Raw genomic sequence first — 21,146 nt, 5'->3', positions numbered from 1 at the left:
ACAGAGTGAAATTTTAATGCATGTATGAAACGAGGTATCTCACTACAGGAGATCACTCACAGGGTGTTTATGGAAATTAACAGCTACTCAGCTCAGGATCTGAACAGGGTACAGTAAGAATCAGCATTATGATGAGAAACAACATATTGATGAGGTCTTTCAACACAGTTTGGTTTTTTTATTCTGAGACACCAACTAAAAATAATGATGCACATCTGTAAATGCAACAAATTAAGACTCCACTTACGTTTAATGCTTTCTGAAAGTTCTTAAATAAAGAAAAAATATTACTTTCTTTGATGCATAATTTACATAAAGGCCTTTTTAAGGAAGAGAGAAATCCCACCACACTCAAATTATATCAAGACTTATCGGTAGAATCAGAGCCTTTAGGCCTACCACAAAAACCTCTTCCACTTTTACTAATGGATGCTAATTGACTATTGCCATACACAATCTGCACCTCCCCTCTGGCTTTTACAAATCTTTGCTGACAGCAAGAAAGGGTGACACAAAAAATGATGGATCCTCTCATCGTCTTGAGAAGGAACATTTCTAACAGGCTGATTCTCCTGCCAACTCGTCCCTCAGACTTATCCCTCTGTTCCCAAAGTGCCTCAGGCCTGCCTCTATGCTGTAGCAGGCTCTCTGCTTCAAATCTCTTCACCTAGGAAGTTCTCACCTGTCCGGAGATCTAACAGCTCACGACACTACTGCCAGGAGGAGAGGAGGTCATACTACTCCCTCATTAACACCCCCCTAATTCCATTAATTTTCTCTCCCAAAACCCCTTTGTGAGATGACTGGATTTGCTAGGTGCTCCAACAGGCTTCTGCTGCTGAGCTGGCTGGCTGGTGGAAGAGCTCAACAAGCACTAAAGAGGGAAAGCAGAGGAGTGGCAGAATCATGATGCCAGAAGCCTCCTCCACTCCCACCAGTTGTGGGTCTCAACATTTCACTCTTCCACAGGAGGCATGAATGCCACTATGTGACAGCACTGGGGAGCTTCTTGTAGTTCAAGAGCCTGCTTAGACCTAGCTCTTCTTTTCAGTACTGCCAAATTGCACTTTCTTCAACCATTGTCCTGCTCAACATGGAGTTGAACCTTCTAACTGAGTATGAAAAATAAACAGCCTCCACCAAACATGTGCAGAACTGTAACCTTTCCTGTATCCCCCAAGGAAAGGCTAAATTGGAAGAGATTTTAAACATGGAAAGCAGAAGGTATGTTCTTAACAGAAAGACTCCTAGCCATCACATCCCCACCACCTTTCTGGACCACACACACCAAGGACAAGAATACCACCTGGGGAGAAGAAGGAAGATGCCTGTGTGGCCAAAATAATCTATTTTTCCCAGCTTCATTTTGAAAATAACTGAACTGTTTCCTAAAAAATCCAGCCCAAGCTATGGTTGTAGTAAGTAAAAATTAATATTAAACAACTGAAGTTTGGAAAAAAATTGTAGAAAACTGTACACTGAGAGACATGGCAATAAACTTTAATAGATCTCATTTATTACATTGTGTCACCTCGGTCAGCACAAACACATTAAAGAGAGGCACAGCTTGAAAGAGTGAACTCACAGCTCTCCCATTCAGTACAGAAGGCTCCATTATTTCTATTTTGCACTGAGTCTGTATTGTGACTTTGTGCCCTGTAAGCAATTGCAACAGCAGAAGCAAATGAGAGCAGGTGATTGCATGTCCAGATGTTATTTTGTAAAGCTGTTGGGTGGAATTGGGAATTTTTTTGCAACAAGCATTATGCAAGACCACATCTGAAGAGCTGTGGGTGTCCCCAGGTCACTGCATTCTGCCACAAACAGGCACACTCTGAAAATCTGGGTGTAACGCTGAAAACAGTCCCACGAAGTCAGCAATCAAAGGATGGAGGCAGAGTGGGAACAGTCACTCAGCTAACAGAACCTGCTCTATCATAACTACCCAAAAGCAAGACCCAGAACACAGCAGTGCATCATCACCTGAAAGATTTGCACACATGTGAAGAAACTGCTGTTACTCTAAGGAATGAGGCATGCTGCTTTTGGGCAAAAATCACCCTAGTAACAAGCACAGCTCCATTCTGGAAGGTAAGAGGAAAGAACAAAACCTATCACCTGTGGTCTAAGCATGTCAAAGCACTTCAGAAACCATGAGTTGTACTCAGACAACGGCTGAGATGGTTGAAGAAGATGACTCGGAGATTAGAGAACAGAAGTTATTTACCAGGACTATATCAGTGTCTGAGAGGCGTCCAAGTTCTGCCTCTTGAAGAGACTGTTGTGAAGTGTGGGAGGCCATTAAAACCACGGTCCTTCCAAGAGTAGAGGATATTGTTAAGTACCCTCAAACTAATCACCCTGTAATTACCGGTGGCTGTCAGCTACAGCAACGGCTTAGGCAAAGAACAAAGCTTTTACTAGCTTAAAGCTAATAAACCATTTATGTTTTACACAAATTGCTCTGAGCTTTTATTACTGCAATAAAACACAACAGTTTAAGCTGTGCTTTGACCCAAAAAAGATGATTTTTTTACAAGACACTGAAAAGCTTAATACAAAACACCAGGTTCACTCAAATATTTCTTAGACTGAAATGTCAAACAGCAAAATGACAGAGACCACCTATTTTATTTAACAAGCAGTACCCAGGTATGTAACAGTGCCCTTTCCTTTCCTTAGTAAGGCAACATGGCCATGAAAGTAGACAGGGAAGTACTTCATGTAGACAGGTAAAGCAAGTTTAAAATTTCACAAGTCATGAGTAATCACCTAAACAGAGCATTAAGTAACTCCCTTGTGAGTCATGCACTCTTCATAATTGGCAATAATTAAAGTCTCAAGAAGGGCCTCTGCAAGATTTTTTGGATAATTAGAATAAAGTACAAACTGCATAGCAGCATTCTGTTCCTAAACCTAAGATTACTCTACAGTATACACGATGCTACAACAATGGGAGAAAATGCTCTTTAAAGAAGAGTGTGTAATCACAGAACTCAAGTCACACAGGAGCAAGCTGCACATCTTTCAGAATATAATGCCAGCATCAGATCAGCTCTAAAAGTGACATAAACAGGTTTGTGTGTTCTCTCATGTACCTGTAGGTGGATAAAGTCTGTTGTAATTACAGCACCATCCAAAGTATTTCCAGTTCTGCTCTGAGCCTGTCCCAACTCAGATGCAGTGACACATAAATACACAGAACTTGGTAGCTCTCACAACCTGAGAGCCACAGACCACATCCATACTTGAGCGGACTGTTGCAGGAGCCAGCTCATGTTCAGAATATGTAGCCCTATCCAGCTTACTCCCTTTTGTTGAGGCTATTCCAGCTCTTCAGTAATCTGTTCAGTTGAGACAACCTTAAAATAAATAACATCACAGATGTTTAAAAATACCAAAACCAAGGCTTCTGATCGCATTGTGGTGAAGTCTCACAATCACACGATGATAAAGTCCCCAGGTATGTGTGAGCATATGCTCCCCGGTTTGCTGCACTTCAGTATCACAGCCTCTAGTCTACAAGTTCTGTAGAGCTCCACCAGGATGCAACTCACAGGCTGTTCCCACTACACATCTCAGGGAAAACAAAACTTGGACCCATGGGGAGAGTTAAGTGCTTTGCTCCAGGGGGAGCACATGTGAAAAGACACTGTATAGGGAAAGCCCCTGTCCCATGACTCTGTCTCCTGCACCGGTCATGCTGTCACACTGCCTGTTCTAACACCCCACTTCCCTGGTGAGGCGTCCTGTGATAGTTCACATCCAAACTCCTGGTCCAGAGCAAGCTAAAGCAGTGTAGGAGAAAAGCCTAGGCACAAATCTTTGCAGAGTAACCACCAAAACTACATACAGAGGTTACACCAGCTATGTCACCTGTGGCTCCCATGCTCATTCCCAGCCTTCAGGGATATCTCAGTAAGTCCTGCCACGTCACATCATCACAGAAGCAGCTTCAAAGTGGTGCATTATATTAGGATCACAACCACCTATATGAGAGGCATTCTTAGAAGAGATGGCCAGGTAACAACTAAAAAACCTGCTGTTTAACTGCTTTCCATTACATATTTCTGAAAGAACAGGCAGAACTGGACTCTCTACTGTGAGGTAGATGGACACCAACCAGACCAGACTTTTACAGGAGGATCTTGATTAATCAGCTACCTGCATGACAACTGCTACTGCTCTCCCAGAAAATAATTCCTCATTCTTCAAACTTCCTGGGAAAGTGTTGGTCTGCTCTTTGGGATTCCCTAGTCTTACCCACTGTGAATCCTGCTCTTGTTTCGCATGATCTTGTTGCCACTAAGTAACCCAGTGCCAGCTCCTCCCTTAATCATACTCATGCCCAGTAGACTAATCTCCCACTCTGCAGGCTAGTCTCTCTGCTTCCCTGGCTCAGTCCTTCTCCATCAGTTTCTTCATTCCTCTCTCCTGCACTCCAGTTCCTCTACCATCATGATTGTAGCTCTTCTCTCTCACAACCTCCACCTCACCATGAAGGTGTTCAGCACCTAGACCTGAGCAACTTCAGTGTCACTGTTTCTCTTCTCCACACCCAGTGCCTCATCTAATGTCTCTCTTTGGCTTGCTCACCACTTCCCGGGTTTTCCCTTGTCACCTTCCGTTTCTCTCACATTCAATTCTAATTAAGGCTTCTGGAAATTACAGTCTGCACATAAGCAAGGAAAGCTGAGAGGTCATCTCCAGCTAAATTTAGGTATACCCTCTAAAAATACAAATAGCATTAAAAAGGTTTGCCTGATTACCAAAATGCTTTTAATTACAGCCAAGAGATTTTCCTTCCCGCCAGGTTCTCAGAAATAGCTTGAAATAATTTGGTCAGAGTGTTTTGTTTGAATTTTTAAATACCTGCCAAAGAAATTCAACCAACTGATTTTCATCCCACCAAGAATGTGGTAACAGCTGGTAAGGTCTAAGCTATTGAGCGCTTGTGCTGGTTTGGGGTAGGTTATATAGGCACATCATCCAGTCGGTGGTGGGCAGCTGCATTTGCATCACTTGTCTGTGGTTGTATTTCTCTGTTATTTGCCTTCTCATTACAGTTTTATTATATTACTTCAATTATTCAACTGTTCTTACCTCAACCCATGATTTTTCTCACTTTCACCCTTCCAACTCTCTTCCCCCATCCTACTGGGGGGTGAGTGAGCAGCTGTCTGGTGCTTATTTGCAGGCTGGGGTTAAGCCATGAAGAGCTGAACTGAGTAATATGAAATGTCCTGCAAATGCATCAAACCCTCCTATACCTCTCAAAACACACAACACTGTGCAACACATATAATATCCGTTATTGCTTAGATTACCCTTGGAATTATTTCTGGTGCGACAACCCTGTCCCTTTTCTCCCATTCGCCCCTCCAAATTCCCACTTGTGTCAGTACCAACACTTCCAAAACTGAATGGAAAATTCTACTTTTACCACTTAAAAGTCCTCTTTTAAGGAGAGGAGAAAATGCAGTAACAGGTGTGCAGTTTACTTTTTGAACAATTAAAACTACCTACATGTTTTATACAGGTCAAGTTTTCTGACATGACTCTTGAAGAGGTGTCTGATCCCCAGTCGCCAAAGGTCTGCAGCAATTGATGATCTAGTGAACTAAGATTAATTTTTATACTTTTATCGGTTCCTGGGCTGGGTTTATTTAATGATAAACTCCCCTTATCAGAGATTTCAGCCATGGCATCGTTCAGTCACACACTCCAGTACCTGAACTTGGCCAGCCTGAGAAGAGCTGTCCATTTAGTGCAGCCAGTTAAAAGAACCACCGCAACCCCCTGACCCGCTGAGCTGTATGTACCACAAATCCTGTGGAAGCAGCAAGCGCTAACCGACGGAGCACGGGAGAACAGGTTTGGCATCAAACATTTCACTGGCGTTTTAAGCACGTCTGCTGCTCTTCCAAGAGCACCCACAGACTGACTATGACAGATCACACAACAGTGAGCAGAAGCTAATTTTTGAGAGAAACACAACCTCTGCCCTCTCAGTTCCACTGCCCAATTAAAGGCTATATATAAGGGGTTTGCATTTGTTTTGTTGGCTGTTTTCAGAGTGTATTATCTAACACAGGCTAAAATACGAGAAACAACAAGGGCAGACAGCAAATATTGAAGACACTTTCCTGGTCAGTATGTTTACACTGGTAACAAATTTGGGACAAGCCTACACACCAGGAATGTATAATATAACACACTGGCATTCTTGGAACAGCAATAATACACCTGGCAAAAGCATCAGTGGCAGCAAAGATGCACATGATGCTGTGAGGCTCCTGTCAGCAGGTGAAGTTCAAGCTCTGTGGAAATTCTGGGAACATACTTAGTTGACACATACAGGCAGAGGTGAAAACTGCAGCATTCCCACCAATCTTCTTAACCAGAAGGGCTAAGTCCCCACCCCCAAACACTGCTTACCTTGTGCCTGATGGTCTGTCCTGTGAAAGCCACCTCCTACCACCTACTAGCACACTGAGTTCAGAGCGGATGAACCCAGATACAGGTACACTTTGTCAACTGCATAAACCTGCTCAATACCTGGAGGAAATGACGACGACTGCACATGCTGGACCAAATACTGAATGCTAAATCCAGACCCTGTCACGTTTTAATTCATCACTGAGATACTACCTTGTAGACAGGGTGCAGAAAACCCAATTAAAGTACCATGCTGCTTCACTGAATTGTGATCATTGTTGTATTCATAGAATTTTCAAGCAGCATTAAGTTTATTTTATAGAAGTCACTTCATAATGCTTTTGCTGGGAGGTCAGTATGAACAGTCTAGTTTACTTTACTAAAAAGATGCAATTTGAAGGCCTTACCGCTCCCAGAAGTAAGCATTTCCTGAAGGTAAATTAGTGACACACAAACATTTAGGGAAAAAAGTGCAAAAATTAAGTTTCTTGCAGTTCGCATTGCATTTTTTCCACCATGTATGGAGCACAGTTGAAGAGAGCTTTAAATTACAGGCTGTCACTTGAACTGGCAACTCTGTAACATAAGGAAAAAATAAGAACAGCTTTGCTTGGATCTCTTCAGAGTGTGATACATGACACAGATGATCGGCTTCCATGCATGATTTTTTTTCCATGCATGTTCCAATGTAACACAGGCAAATCACATCCAACTTCCAGTGAATCTTAAATTAACACAGAACTGTGGTGGGTGAGATAAAATAAACACCATTCTACTGTAACAGCAGAAAGAAAAAGTAAAGGAAAACTTTGATCTGGAAAAACTGCTTATGTAACAGCTTCTCTGATTCTTTTCAGTTATTGTTTGACAAGTTATTTGATTACCTGCAGCACCTTTGGTTTTTGCCAAGAGGCCTGTATACTCTTAAGCTAACATCAGTGGCTACCGACCTAAAAAGCAAAGTAAAAACTAAGTGTCCCCTTCTGCCTCCATTGGTTCTTTCATTAGGCCCATATTGAACAAAATCAACTGGAGATTGGATTGCACGCAAACACCTTCCAAACTCAACTGTAATAGATAGGAGTGTAATGTTTCCACGCTCCCAGCACCGCGGGTTTTAGCAAAGCCTTATTGTAGATGTAATTTTACCCACCAAAAGGTTTTTTTTCTGATGTAGCTTGTTTCATTTGGAGATGTTTTGAGTCATGCCAACAAAATCATAGTTTTATTGATTTGTGTCACATCTCTAGCAGTGCAACCTGCTGGAGTAGATGCTGATGTCTGTCAAACTGTATGTAAATTAAAATAACCCCCAAAATTTCTTTTATTTTTATTTTCTAGTGGCATATACGTTTCCGCACAAGAAGAGGACTCTTATCATCTCCTCTTTTCAGATATATTCCTATCAATGCTATTGCCAACAATCTTCATGAAGATCACATGAAGTATTTAGCCTTTCTGTGGAATTCTAAATTCCCAGGGTTGGGGTTTTTGTCAGTACTGTATGTAGAGTTGGGATTAACAATTTCTGTTTTCCACCTCTGCCCCAGATTCACTCAATGCCCAAGGGGAAAGTAAATTTAAATATTTATAAGATCAGTAGATTATTAATTATGATAAACATCACCACCTCCAGGGCTGAGATGTTGCAAAATGGCACACATGTCAACACTGAAAACATTCACAGATACATTCAAGGCACCCACCCAAGGCTTCTTCAGCAGCAGTGATGGGGAGTTAAATTACCGATTGCTGAAACAGCGGCAGGACCCCACAAGTTCAGAGTATCTGTCTTTTATGCCAGCTTACGTAGCCAAACAGCCTTATGAGAAAACTTACATGAAGCACCAGCTTCCTAAATACAAGTATAAACATTCTTAGAATTTGAAATTGAATTCACATGTATTTTCTAAACCAAGCTCTAGCTCTGTCTGTAACACCTTGTGCACTGATTTCAGGCAATTGTATGTCTTCAGAGTATCAGATAATCCCCTCACCTTATGAAATGCACAATCATCATTGTTTTCAATTTACTTCCCAAATATAATAAAAAATGAGCCGAATAATAACACTAATAGACACTAAAAATGTGTATGCTTCACAGCTGGCAAAAGTGTTCTGTATCTGATCACCCAGGACCAAACCAGACCCGACCGCCATTTCCAAATCTGTCGTGTAGCCCTGTCTACACAAGGAAAGCCATGCTGCTCTAAATAGAATCACTGTAGGTATTTCATGGAAGTCCCAGTACACATCAAACAAAATACTGCCACTGTCATCCCCCTGCCCCAAAAAGAAAATTGCCTCTGTTGGTATGAAACATTTTTAAGGGTGGTGAATTCCTCACTCCTAAGTACTAAAAACCAACAAAAGTCATTACCCATCAGAAGTATCTACCTGTACCTGACTTTCCTAACGACACTTCAGTGCATTCTTTTGATGTTTTCAAAGTCTGAGATAGTTCTTTATAAACCCTTTTGAGAGTTTTTAATATGCTAACAACCAAAAGAAGCAAACCACAACAGAAGACCGCAAGCCAGTTTTATCATAAAATAAGTACAATATTCTAAAGCTGTAGTACATAACCAATGCAGCTTCTCCACTGATTTTTGGTAGGGTGTACAGATTTTGGTGTGTTCTGAGATACACTTGTGACAGGCATCTCCAGAAATACAGTTTTGTTGAGGAACTTGGGAGTTCAATTTGCATCTTGGCATGTCATTCACATTTATTTACCAAACCACCTTGACAACAAAGAACTCCACGTATTCATCACTTCTTCTTTTAGCTGGAAAGTTGCATTTCATTTCCTCCAAGAACTTCTGAAATCCTTTTCAAAAGATGACTGGTAAAACCCCAGCTGATCACCAATTATGTAAATTTTGGAGAACTGCAACCCCCAATTTCAGGCTTAAAACTTCAGAAGTGTGACCCATGAAAGATCTCTGCGCCTGAGATCTGCTTTCAAGTGGGTAGCAAAAAGAAAACTTACAGAATTTGTAAAGATTAAAACATCTAAAGAACAAGGAAAACTAAAACCATTAGACTGAAATAATGAAATGAGTTTCTGGGTAAATTTGTCATCAGTTGGCTGGATTCTTTTTAGTCTACTTAATCATTTAAAAAATCCTATCAAATATCAGAAGCTCTTTAGGCTATCTTAAAAGAACAGCATCTCTTTTGAAGCCACCACAACTGAAAATTAAGAGAAAGGTGTCAGATGATACTTTTCTTCAAATCCAATTTAAAAAAAAAAGGTATTTTAGCTTTTGTACAGATCAGCATTATGCTTTTATATAGCATTTTGTTCACAATATAAAAATCTGCTGGAGTTAGATTATTACTAGTAAAATATCTGCCAATTTAGTTATCTTGCACCAGGCAACATGAATTAATTCATTCAAGTACGTGGAAGCCACACATTGGACAGAGGAAACCAATAACCAGGAATTATGGACTTCCACAGTAACATGAGAGAAAAACACTACTAATGCCATGAAATGAGTTTCATTGATGGCATGTTTAGCTTTAGAATTTACATTTATCATCCAATGTAATTCATGCTAGTACAATCAGTGACAATTTATTGTCATTGCAACACCCAAAAAAACTACTGCACCTCGACTAGTGATAACCGTATTTAAAAACCACACCTCAACAGGATAGAAATGTTAAAGTAGCCATAGGCCTCATTACCAGGGTAAGTTAAATGGTAAATTTCATAAAAGTTAAAACTATAGCTCCCAACTCTTAGCTGTAACTCCTATTCCGAAGAGTGGGGTATGCTTTCAAAGAGAACTGCTGTTCTTGTAGAATTCTTACTACATTTGCTGTGACCATGAGAAGCTTTTGTCACTGTGATGGCTTCTTCCAGGAGTGTCAGGTTAACAGTACTACCATCATGCATTGTGTTCTTAGAAAACACATATCCAGCTCAAGCTCTGGTAGTACCAGAGAGCCACGTTCTGTCCCAAGAGTTCCTTTCTGACAGACACCTGCCTGCTATCACAAAGCTTAATTATTCGTAACACAAAAGCCCAGGGATGCTACTGAAACTGTAAACCAGGAAGTAAGATCATAGAAATGTGACATTTTCATACTACAGATGACAAAAACACACTTTATCTTTACGTAACTCTATGAACTGACTTGAGCAAACTCCCAGCAAATACACAGACCAAACTGAAACTAAATTCATTTTCCTTAAAATAACTTTCACTTTGGTCCAAACTTGCATTCTAATTTGGAATGTCAAACCTTACCAGCGAGCACTTGCTCCTCGCTCTTCCTCTACAGCAGCCATCTGGCCCCTTCCCACCTGACGCCAGCAGCCATCACTCATCCCTTTCTTTGCTTGTGTGCCTCCAGAGACCAAAATAGCCATCTAAAAAAGCTCTGTTCCTCATGAGCAAGGAGGAGAATAAAGAAGGCAGTGTGCAAAAGAGAAAGCTGTTCCTACCAGTGAGAAAGCTGCCCCCACCACTGCTCTGAAGGAGCTGCCCCCACCTACTCCCAAGGAAAAACCTAGCCCTTGGAAGCTGACATAGTGCACCTGGCTCAGCACAGTTCGGTGAGGTCCTGCCCAGCCCCGTGCTTCGTGTTGGGCCGTAGCTGGCAAGGACCATGAAGCCATTCCCTGTGTCTTCCAGGAAAGGCAGCAGCCCAGATGGAAGCAAGCCAGGGATTGCCTACAAGGTCATACCATAAATTAATCCCTAACACCAAGGATCATAAAGCTTCTTCCAAAGAAATTTTATAGTTGCATTGACTGCTTAAGCTTTATATTTCTACATACTGTCCCAGCACTTAAAACAGACAGACAGACGACTAACAATTAAGGACACACCAATGAGGATGAAGCGACTCATATCATGTTCTGCAATTATTATTGTATCAGAACAACTGCATAATGTAATTCTGCACACAGAATACAATACTAAATTTGATTATTTAAAACTAAACATAGTATTTGCTCTGCTAATGTTTTTTTTAAACTGGGCTGCATACCACATTAATTTCCACTATGACACAGCTCACTATGCTTATTCAGATTTACATTATTATTGTTTTAGCAACTGGTGAGCGTTTTTACTTTATTTCATTAAGATTATTATAATAAAAATCTGTGTTTATTAAATAACTAGTAGCTATTTTTCAGTCAGGATGTTATGCCAAGCTGCTTCTGGAAGAAACTAGGACATGTTCATTATCTGTACTTTTATTTACACAAGGGAAAAATACCAAACCATGTTCTCTATTTAAATACATCTTTCTTAGTTACCAAAGAAAATATTATTTGTAGGTAGTGAACTGATCTCTCCTAAACACTGTGAACTCATGTTTTAGAATTGGTGTATCTGTCTTCCATGTACACTTGGAATTCATAGATTAGATAAAAAGAAAAAAGATCCTTTCTCCTTTTTCAATGCACAGCTAATAATACACATCACTATGGATCCCAGTTATTCTTCCCAAATATTTAGGGTCAGACATATTTTGTTTAGGTATTAACTTTGTTTTTTATCTTCTTAATAAGTTACTTTATCCACTGAAGGCACCGTACTTTGAGTTTACCTTCTCCACATGTTCTCCCCTCCTAGTTCAAAACTGCCACAGCACCTTACTAATGAAGCCTAAAAAAGGTGGGTTTTTTCCTAGTACATGATCTTCTAGCAACAGGAAGGAATAAACAATAAGCTCTTGGGATATATTTGAACTGAGCGTTGTGTGAGCCCACTTACTGGATCCTTTCCCACCCCACTTCCCAGCAGCTGCCCCAAATCATCTCCCATTTCCCCTGCAGCCTAAAGAAAAACTGGAAGCAGGGAGCACCAGATCTGCTGTTACTCAGCTTCAGAGAGGAAGGATGGCTGTTGCTGCTGATGTCATCAGCTCTTTCACTCTACTGTATCTTCTCCCGCAGCTTCAACAAAGCTTGTTATCCATGATGTCAACCCCAAGAGGTAAGAGATGGCTGTGATGGGAAGGGTAGCTATGGCCGGGAAAGGAGTCATGCCCTTCCTTCTTACAAAAGTCAAACAGCATCCTTACCCCTTCCCTGTTTCATCTATGGCAGGCAGAAGATGTAGTTGTTATTTGGACAGCAATCACCTCTCAACACAACCATCTCTGAGGGTGCAGCCTAAGTGAAGGCCTCCCACAGGCTACACATCCATCCCAACTGTGGGCTTGTTTGTTGTGTTTTATTAAAGTTTTTGAGCAACAATTTGAAAACTGTGGTCCACACAGCTCATTCTAACAGCAGAAAAAGCTGATTAATTCTTTAGGTGAAAAACCTGAAGCAGGCACATGGCAAACCGTGACTAGTTTTAAGGGTAGTGAAGCATTTGCTGATTCAAAAAAGTGAGACCAGTAGTTCAGGGAAAATCTTAGCAGATTATGCTACACATACAATAAACTGAAGGTAAATGTCACACTACACTTTAGCTTGCCATTTTGAGGCCAGCTACATGACACCCAGCTTTACAGAAGGAGGTAGATTTGCATTTGTAGGTATTTATTGCTAAACAGCAGCATCTTCCATGTTAGTCTAAAAATAGCTTGTGAGAAACAGCATCTTTTACTCAGAAAACATTTGAATGTTTTCTGTGAGAAAGTATAGCTAGGACATATCAGGGAAGTGCCTAAAGGGTACAGCTGAGGTCAGAACCTCAGAGTGTTCAATACAGTGCAAATGCACATCAGTTTTCCTTTAGGAGTGTTGCTTTACAGAATGAAACAAGAACGCAGTTACTGCAACACCAAAACAACCTGTTCTGGTCTAGACACACACATACAGAAATGGAAACAGGCTACCCTATAGGAAAACCATATTTTCCCCTATATAACTCCAATCACATCAAGGGTTTTATAATGAAATCCTTACTTGGGAGGAGGGGGGGGAACCCAAACCAAAACACAATGCATGCCCTCCTGCCCAGAATATATTTTAGCTATGTCTGAATGTCAGAGTTGCACCTGCAGTATTAAAATTTTGGAGCAGCTAATCCTGTCTTCTCTGTCTGGGAACGAAAGAGAACAGGGAACGAAAGGTTTCCTGCTACTCTGTAATAATTAAACACCCTATTTTTGACCTAGCTACCTAGAATAGCCGGTTGTTCAGTAAAATTCAAACACTTAGAAGTAGCAACCACTTCAAATCACAAGCTTGGGAAGCTTCTTTATTTCTATTTCACTCCTCTGTAGAAAAGAGCCCCTTAAGCGTACGTGTGACGCCAACTGCATAACTATACTATATATGGGCTGTACCAAAAGAAGCCATAATGGCCTCATTCATCAGAAGTTGTATGCAACACCGCAAATTACATCAAACCCCGAATCTAAGGGACCTCTCTCCCACTTCTATTTACGACTGCTAGTACACATCCATTACAGTCCTGCATCATATCCAACAGAGCCTTAACACCCCCCTTGAATGGGTGCATTATAGCAATGCTGAACACACGAGTGCTTCAAGCACTATCCAGAGGAGAAATAGGTGCAAGGATGCAATTACGGCTGTTTTGCTGTGCTGGAACAAAAGACTTACTATGGTTTGTGCAACTGGTAGAAAGGCCTTAGCCTATTTTGGTTTCTTATTATTCCTCATTAAGGATGACCATTAACCTCAGGGACATCAGGGCAGGGAGAATCCACACCTTTCTCACCAACAGACACTTTATCAGCATGGATCGCTGGCATTTTGTCGTTGCTTTTGGCATATGTAGGCACTTAGAAGTGAGGTCTGCTTACTTACTCATACAACACACACTGACATACGCATGGCAACACCAGGTTCCTGAAGAACATTACTAGGTAGAAAACACAGGGTCTTTAGAACCTGTTAAGCATGCTGGATGTAGAAAAATGACAGTAATTGTAAGATTTTTTTAAAAGGTGACAAATTAATAAGAGAAGTCCCTCCACCCCGAAGCTCCCTGGCAGAAAGCTATAGCCCCCAGCCCCGCAGACCTCTGACCTGCGTCTGACCGACAGCCACCCCGTGCGCTTCCCAAAGCACGGCCGCTTGAGAGCGCCGGGTGCCCAAGGAGCCCAGCGCCCACCCCGGGGTGACGCAATGCCGGGCCCGGTAGAGGCGGGAGGGTCACCCAGGCCAGTGAGTAGAGCACAGGGCCGGGTCCCGCTCCTGAGCCGCCCGGCGAAGAAGTCACCGCTGGGACGCGCGGCCTGGCCCCGACGCAGCACCCTCCGCGCCTCCGCTCCAGCGGGCAAGGCAGGCCGAACCGCCCCGCCGCTGACGGGAATCCCCCGGCAGGGAACGACAACGGCCCCGGGCCAGGTGAGGGAGAAACGGGGGGGGCGGAGTCCGCGGCGGCCCCTCCCCTCCCGCAGCCTCCGGGCAGCCAGGGCCAGCCCCTCCCCCACCCGGCAGCCGCGCCTGGGGGCGGGGGCGGCTCCCCGCCGCCCGTTATCCCTTCCCCCCCCCCCGCCAGCCCGGAAGCGGCTTCTCCGCCCCCCCAGAAGGCCCGGCAGCGGGCTGGGCCGGAGAGCACCCCCTCCCCTCCCCGCCCCCGCCCTCGGGCACTAACCGTCGGGGTCCCGCTCGCCGGCGCAGCGGCTCCGCCTCGGCCTCACGCCCGGGGCCCCGCCTCACGCCCCATTCCGCCGCCTCCGCCGCCCGGCTCGCAAGGACGGCCGGGGAGCGGCGCGAGCTCGCCACCGCGCAGGCGCCGCCGCCTCGCTCCGCGGCTCGGGGCGGCCGGGGGCGGGGGGAGGGGGGGGGGAAACGGAGCAGCCTCTGGGACCGCAGGCGCATGCGCTGGCTTGCCTCCCGCGAGGCGAGGCGCTCTGCGCACGCGCAGCGGCGTGACGGCCGGGCGGAGGAGGCGGGCGGTCCCTGCGCGCAGGGTGTGACGGGAACTGTAGTTCCCTCGGGTCAGTACTGGCAGCGGTGGCGAGCCAGCTCCCGGCCGGCGGACTACAACTCCCAGCGACGGGCGCGCCGTGAGGGGCTGAATGGCGGGTGTCGCTCGGTTGTACCCGTGAGCCCGCGGGCCGGGGCAGAGGCAGTGGGTCCTGTCAGCCGGCGAGGGCGCGGGGGCGGGAGACCGGCCGACCGTGAGGCGAGCTGGCGGGCGCTGGGACCCGGCGGCGGGCAGCGAGGGGCCGCCTGAGGACGCTCCGCGTCCCTCCTGCTGGGGCGGGTGACCTCCCGGCAGGGAACAAGGTCGTTTCCCGGGGCCAGCCGGGCAGCCACCCGGCCGCTGTCCTGGGCAGGCTTGCGAGGGAACGCGAGCGCTAGCGGTGACGAGGGCGACATAGCAGGCCTCCTGTGAGGTAGGGTGTGTGGCGGCGGGCAGGCCGCCAGCGTCGAAAGGCGTTAGTGCCCGTGCAGGAGCTGCCCCGGCGCTCCGTGGGCGCTGGTGCCTGGCCTGCCCTCCGCGCAGCCTTGCTACTGACTCGGGCGCCCGCAGCTCATACGGGAGCAGCCGTCGATTTCGTCTTCATCTTGCGTAAGGAGCCGCCTGACCTTGAATCGTTACCCCTCGTCTCTGCCACTCCGGAATACAGGAAAACGGAGAAACGCTCTGGATGTGTGACTCGAAGCAACCTGTGCCAAGAAACACGTCTCCATCTCAGCATGCATCCTGTTTACAGTGATGTTAGAAGGGTGGTTTTTCTTTTCACTCTTTGTCTCTTACAAAGCAAGTTTCTGTTATGTTAACCACCTGCATAATTTGAATCCTTTTCAGGATTCCTCATCAACGAGGGAATTTGTTTCAGTAAGAAGCAGACCGATTCATTCCCACAGCCTCAAACATAATCCCTGGGCTATTGGACACGTTAATACTGTGGCAGCGTGCCACCTGCTTCATTTATTCACTTGAGATTCAATGCTGCTTTAGTCCCTGTCAAATGGGCTCTTTGTGCAACCTCCTGCGGTAATGTAAAAGGTCCCCCACAGGAATTTGTGCTATTCAGGAGAAAATACAAAAGGGAGGGTTGTAAACACTCCCGATTAGTGTCGGAGCACAGAGATATTGTCTCCACAAAGTATTACATAACGGCGCAGCTACCGATTTACCTCCTCCCCTCCAGAAGAAAGAGTTTAACAGCAAGGGTTTAGGGCTTACTTAACATCCCGGCTATTGTTTTGGTTTGGGTTTGTTTGGGTTTTGGTTTTGGGTTTTTTTGTTATACAAAAGCTGTGTTACTTCTGGCGAACGAAGAGAGAAGGGTTACTGCAGTAACATCCCCTAGTAATTTGAGATGATTGCCTGCGAGGATCTCAGCTTGAAGTGACAGTTACCAGAGGCTCTCAACTCTGAATAATAATTATTATCGGAGGCTGCTGCCAACTCCAGCTCGCACACAATGGGCGCATCAGCTAATGAACCCAGAGTGAATCTTCTCTCATTGTTGGAAGACAAACAAGTGATTGTGTGCAGTGCTGGCTATACCGGATTACTGCCATGTGGAATGCATTTGGATGACTTCTGACTTAGAAGACTCGTTGTGGCCTGAAGCCTGCTAACACACCAGCCGAGTTGCTGTCTTACACTTTCCGTGCCACACGTTCACTCCATAAACCCCAACTGGAGTCCAAGGACAAAGTCAAGCAAGGGTTCTGAGGTGGCAAACCCTCTGCTCTGAAATTCAGACTGGCTGACGTACCTGAGCCTCATAAATGTAATAAAATAGTACCGGAGGGGGGCGGTCTGAGAAAAAGAAGTGGGGAGGGGGAGGCAGAGTTGCGTTAGGGAACGAATGAATGATTCCTCACCATTCCCTCTCAGTTATACTGCTGCTTCAGGAAAGCCATCCCTGGGGTTAGGTTTGTCTTAGAGATGGGAGCCTCTGTGGGCTGTGCTGTTCTGGGGTAGCTGCCTAACTCTCACTAGCAGTGAAGGCACACGCCGCAGCCGTAAAGAGGTGCCGCTGCTGAAAGAAACTGCTTGGCCACAGAGGGAAATGCACGTGTGAAGCCATGAGAGCCTGGATACACAAAGGAAAGCCTAGAAGTAGCACTTAGTTAATGCCGGGGGGGGGGTGGGTGCAGGGGGGAGAGGGGGAAGTGTTACGAGAAGCACCACACAGCAGGAGATCCAAAAGCACTGTATGACACTGAACTCCACCTGTACAACTCCCATGAGCAGTGACACGGAGTCACACCGTTCCAAGATCTGCACAGCAAGAAGAAAATTCAAAAGCACTTAAGCAATGAAGAGGATATAAGAAAACTTGGGTCTTGGCAGCCTTACACCTTAGACTGATTTGCCTGAAAGGGATTTGCTTTGTTCCCTGCAATGCTTTGTACCTGTTTTCTTACGGGAGTAGCCCAAATTGAGCTGTCAGGGAAGAACATTTTGGGATGGCACAAGGCCTATTATAGGATTTGTAGCAGAAGGCCCAAAGGCAAAGTAATGGGGGAGGAAATCAAGGTTTCTTTGGGGAGGTACAGATGGAGGAAAAGATGGGTAAGAAAAATCAGAGGGGCTGTTCAGCTGTTAACAGCTTTCTTGGCCATTCCCTGTGGGTACCTCATCACCATGGTCTGTCCTGTCTTCTCATTAAACTATTCTCCTGGGTGGTGGGGTCTCCATGCTGCATGCATGGAGGTCTAAGTGCCAGCTACTGGCGAGGGGACCATGAGCCACAGGGGTCTGCATGTCTCAGGTGCCTGTGTTTGGAGAGACCAGGATGCATGTGTGTGGTGTGTGTCAGCGTGCTATCGCCTGCAAGCATCAAGCCAGGTATCAAAGCAGCCATCATTTTGGGATGGGTACTGGAGAGACTGTAGATACATGCCCATGGGGAACAAAACCCCCCTAAAACCAAAGCAACTAAACAAGAACAATCCCTACTTTTCGAGAAAGAATAACTGAAGGCCTTCAATCCCTTCTCAGTCAGAACCCCAAAGGACTAGAGATTTGTATAATTTCTTATGATATGAAGTCCCTTTTCTTGCTTTAAAAGTTCAGTGTTTTACAATTCTGTTCTGAAGAATAGTGATACAGCTGTCTGATGCTTTACCTGTAGAAGAATCCTAGCCAGAAAGGCTTTTAGAACATGTTCTTAAGTGTTCTAAAGCACTTCTGTAGGTGGTGGTTTGCTGGTATACTGATGTAGGTGAAACAAGAGCCCCCAAAATAAATTATTATTTTTCTTGCAGAATAAGACTAAATAAACAACTTTCCAAAACAGTGGTATTTGTCAGAATGAACGTTTTTGACTATTAATAAATGTATTAATTTATGTTAACAACCCCCCTCCTCAAAACTACAATTTTAAAGTTTTAGAAACAAACTGCCGAAGGGATAATCCTCTGTATTACTATGTCTGTCTAGATGAGTAACTTTTGTAACATACTTCCTGGCAACATCTGCCCCAAGGAGATCTTGAGAAAGGAAACAAAGGAACCAGTAATGTCTTTTTTTTTCCTTTTATTAAAATACCTCTTAAAACGCTCATGGCATTAAAATAGACTGGATGATGCTGCACGACACTGGTGTACACACCAGACAGCACTGGGAATTACAGAAGATAAGAGAAGCCTCAGAATGTGCATCCTCACCCCCTGCTCTCAGGCTGCCACACAGGCAGCCAGCCCTCTTTACATCTTCATGCCGTTCCTCTTCCCTGTAGCCTGTCCTGGAGACCTGTCAGGCCAGTCCCACCTTCCCTCCCCGCTCCCCACCCCTCGCTCTTCCCTTGACTTGACCTCACAGTGAAATTCTGATGATGTAAATGGAGATGGTGCCACAGATCCATCCATGGGGCAGCAGGTGCCTGGCTGGAGACATCAGCCTTGTTTTTCCCTCAGGAAGGTTCTGAACTCCCACCACGCCTCCAATGACCGGACATCGCGGGAAGGTGAAGCATGGTGATGGCCTGTAGCAATGCTTATTGTATGCCTCCTCTCTTGGCCCAGAACCATCATGCATCCATCACCCTCCAGCTAGGAGCAGTCACAGCTACTCTAACATATTCTTCCTCTCTATTCATGTTAAGAAACTCAGGCAGAAGATAACATGAATGGCCAAATACAGGAAGAACAGCTCCTTTATGATAAGCTAAGTTTTTCTATTCTCATCCATGACATTTTTATCACTTAACTGCAACTTTATGAAGGGTATTTCATTATCCAATAGTTGGAAACAACAAAACATTGATCTTTCAAGTACTTCCTTAGAGCTGAAAGAGAGACTGAAGGAAGTGATGTTATTTCACAAGAGCAGGTTTTTATTATTATTATTATTTTACCTTACTGAAGGAACGGTATTATAAGAAAAAATAATAAAAACACATTCAGGCAAACTTTTCAACAAAATAAGTTTAAAATGACTGCTTTCATTTGTACATGGTACAGATAGACAGGTGTGACTAGAAAACAGTTTAACCCCTCTAGACTGAGGTTAGAGAGAGAAACGTGAATAGTCATTTTTTGTGTGTGTGCATATGCATATATGCATTTAAAATAATTCCAAGAAGTTAAACCCCCACATCATTATAAATATCAAAAGCTGATCATTAACTACTCATACACTTTATTTTCGTACTTAGTACCATTATCAGTGGAGACCTAACTGGGTCATAGTAACTGCTATATAATTGTTGACATATCAAAAACTCTTAAGTTAGAGAAATGGGCAGAATGTTCTAAACTCAGAACATTCCAGTTTTGCCTTTGCAGACACATCTTCCCTTCTTCACTGACAACATTTCATGGGGAAAAAAAAAGGAATAAAATCATGTTTTGGAATAAATATTCACAGCAAACTACTAACTGGGAGCACAGCGTCTGCCAACTGCTCAACTGGTGGCCTGGTACCACTTGCTGGTTCACATCATCTCCTCCTTTATTCATGTAGTCATTACATCCATAATAACCTTTCATGTTTCCTTTACTGGACTGGATGTTCAGGGAGTTCTCTCTACCCTGGAGAACAGTGCAATAGCAGGGAGATGCAACTGCACTCAACAGCTTCATTTTGGTGTCTAAGAGAGGACTGAAATGTTGGGGTTTTTTTTTTAATTTTTCTTAATATATAAATTAGGGAACACAGACCTCAGTGTACTTAGGAGAGCAGGACAAACAAAACGTGAAAGAGAAGTGTCCCATACATAGTGTCTTGTTGGGCAGCCCTTCTAAGAAGTTAGGATTTTATCCATGACAGCCCATACATTGAACTTGAAGCGTGAATTTTTCCCCAAACACCATTTTCACAATAGGAGGCTAAGCTCAAAAACTGGAAGGTAATAAAATGAAAAAAAAAACAAACACAAAAACTAAAACAAAGAAAAAACAGCCCCTAAAGAACAACCACCCCCCTCCAACCTAGCAGCCATTTAATTATTTGTTGAACTTAGATGATGGAAATCCCATTACCATATTCTTAAGGTTTCCCTACTCTAAACTACAAGATATAGTACTACAGTACATTCTGAAAACCAGTATAGTCAATACTTTCAAATCAAAGCAAAACAATCAGAACAGGAAGGATGAGCACAGCCGTACCATTTGAGCAGAAATAAAGAACAAAACCCAAACTTAAAACAATAGTGTTTAAACTTCTACTAGTTAGCCTTGCTTACATGAATTTAAAAAAAAAAAAAAAACAACAACAAAAAGGAAAACAAAAAAATTCAGATTTTCTACATCTTTTTTTTTTTCAACCAGGTACATTTCATTGCAACCAGCAGGCACTCCACCAAAACGCAGTACTTGCAACCCCCCTCTTTTAAGT

The 21,146-nt window shown here is 44.0% G+C and overlaps 1 protein-coding gene across 1 annotated transcript in view; it reads right to left on the bottom strand.

The window, feature by feature from the left end:
- Positions 1-15,196, bottom strand: part of RALBP1 (ralA binding protein 1) — a 31,440-nt gene extending 16,244 nt beyond the window's left edge. The window contains exon 1 of the mRNA XM_084279931.1: positions 14,988-15,196. The gene's annotated coding sequence lies outside the window, so the exon portion shown is untranslated. The remainder of the gene's footprint in view (positions 1-14,987) is intronic.
- Positions 15,197-21,146: the final 5,950 nt, after the last annotated feature.

This window comes from Gallinula chloropus, assembly GCF_964237585.1.
Source record: "Gallinula chloropus genome assembly, chromosome: 2".
NCBI classification, from domain to species: domain Eukaryota; kingdom Metazoa; phylum Chordata; class Aves; order Gruiformes; family Rallidae; genus Gallinula; species Gallinula chloropus.
The sequence above is the reverse complement of the archived record's forward strand: the minus strand, read 5'-3'. Positions and strand labels throughout refer to the sequence as shown.